Source organism: Lampetra fluviatilis, chromosome 62, assembly GCF_964198595.1.
Source record: "Lampetra fluviatilis chromosome 62, kcLamFluv1.1, whole genome shotgun sequence".
Classification (NCBI taxonomy): Eukaryota; Metazoa; Chordata; class Hyperoartia; order Petromyzontiformes; family Petromyzontidae; genus Lampetra; species Lampetra fluviatilis.
The window spans coordinates 2900559-2903086 of NC_136336.1; positions in this window are offsets into that span (position 1 = coordinate 2900559).

The following is a 2528-nucleotide window of genomic DNA, read 5'->3' on the forward strand; positions in this document are numbered from 1 at the left end:
CATCGCTCACCGTCTCCATCTCTGTCCCCAAGTTCAAATCCTCTGGGCTCAACCAGGGGGGGAGGGGGGGTTCGGCAAGGTGCTGTTAGCGAGCACCTATTGGGGGCCAGCACCACGCCCGGCCGCCTTTGTCTCCCCGGTGGCGATGTTTACGACACACCGCACCAGGTACTCATTTAAGGCTGAGTCGACCTAGGGGAGGCCCAGGACCGGTTCAGATAATCGTCACCGGTGTTGGCCGCGGGATGGTGGGCGAGTGGGATGAATCGAACCCGGGTTGCCGGGTTCGTAGCGCAGCGCGCTGACCGCTACGCTACCGGCCCCCACACACGACACGCTACACACACACACGACACACAACACACACGCTACACACACGCTACACACACACACGACACACGCTACACACACGACACACACACGCCACACACACGCCACACACACGCTACACACACACACGACACACGCCGTAGACACACCCTGCCCCGGGTATTGTTGGTAGTGAATGGCAGTGAATAGGGGTGGAGGCTGAGATGCAGTTCGTGCTGTTGATGAGAACTGAAGAGACCAGGATGAGTCTCATTCGCAAGAGGGAGTGAATGAGCGAGTGAGATGGTGGGTGAGTGGGATAGTGGGTGAGTGAGATGGTGAGTGAGATGGTGGGTGAGTGAGATGATGGGCGAGTGAGATGGTGAGTGAGTGAGATTGTGGGTGGGTGAGGTGGTAGGTGAGTGAGATAGTGAGTGAGTGAGGTGGTGGGTGAGTGAATGAGTGAGTGAGATGGTGGGTGAGTGAGATAGTGAGTGAGATGGTGAGCGAGTGACATGGTGAGTGAGTGAGGTGTTTGGTGAGTGAGTGAGATGGTGAGTGAGGTGGTGGGTGAGTGAGTGAGTGGGTGAGTGAGATGATGGGCGAGTGAGATGGTGAGTGAGTGAGATGATGGGCAAGTGAGATGGTGAGTGAGGTGTTGGGTGAGTGAGTGAGATGGTGAGTGAGATGGTGAGTGAGTGAGATGATGGGCGAGTGAGATGGTGAGTGAGTGAGATGGTGAGTGAGTGAGGTCTTGGGTGAGTGAGATGGTGGGTGAGTGAGGTGGTGGGTGGGTGAGTATGATGGTGGGTGAGTGAGTGAGTATGATGGTGGGTGAGTGAATGAATGAGTGTGGTGGTGGGTGGCTGAGTGAGGACGTTGAATGAGTGAGCGAGTTTCAAATTCCAGTTGGCGTGGTGGTGGTGTCACCAGGACGAGCTGCCAAGAGGCCCTGGATAGCGGAGTTCCCATTTGGCGAGAGTGACCCGGGGTACAGAGTCTGCCAGCAGGGGACGATGATTGCTCGCCTGTGCACTGCACGGTCCCACTTGGCCCCTCCCCATCACTGCCACTCCGTGATGAGTCTCGACCATCGACCCCCCCCCCCTCGCATTCCCCCCACCCCATCAACCCCCCCCCCCGCCCCCCGCCCCGCCCTCTAGCCGTGACGCGTTCTTTCCAGGCCCCACTCCTCCTTCGCAGGTCTCGATCTGTGGTCCGTATTCTTAACCTGGAGGTGTTCACGCTGCACCACCTGGGGGTGCACGGACCTGGTAAATCAACTTGCTTTGTTTATTCAAATCTACGCATTTATTTGTTAAACATTATCCGTGTTTTTTTTTTAGGACTGAGCACCCAAGGGGTAGCAAGGCTGCAGTAAAAGGTGAAGAACCGCTGGTCTGGTCGGGATGATGATGTCTCGAGACCGCGCGCGTGTGTCCGCGAATACAGGGGGTCCCCAGCCCCCGGGGTGACTCTCCCTCCCACCCTCCCACCCTCCCACCCTCCCACCCTCCCACCCTCCATCCTTCCCACCCTCCCACCCTCCATCCTTCCCACCCTCCCACCCTCCCTCCGTCCCACCCTCCCTCCGTCCCACCCTCCCTCCGTCCCACCCTCCCTCCCTCCCACCCTCCCTCCGTCCCACCCTCCCTCCGTCCCACCCTCCCTCCCTCCCACCCTCCGTCCTTCCCACCCTCCCACTGCGTCGTCTCCCGGGGTCACCGATGCTGCTGCAATGTCTCTCCACTAACTTTCGTGATATTTACGACTTTTCACTGCCACACAGCACACACACATACTTATACACAGCACACACGCATACATGCACACAGCACACACACATGCACACATCACACACACATACATACACACAGCACATACACACAGCACATACACACAGCACATACACACAGCACATACACACAGCACATACAACACACAGCACACGCAGTGCACACGCACACAGCACACACATACAGCAAACACATACACACAGCACACACAGCACACACACTACACACAGCACACGCAGTGCACACGCACAGTACACAAGCAGGGTACACACAGCACACACACTGCTGCCTGACGCCCGACCGCATGGCCGCCCTCGAGTGAATTCTCACCGCGTGGCAGAGCGAGGTCTGGGTGAGAAACAGGGTAGCCGCGTACACGTCGCGAAATCGCACAAACCGAACCCGCACAGAGCGAGGGAAGCC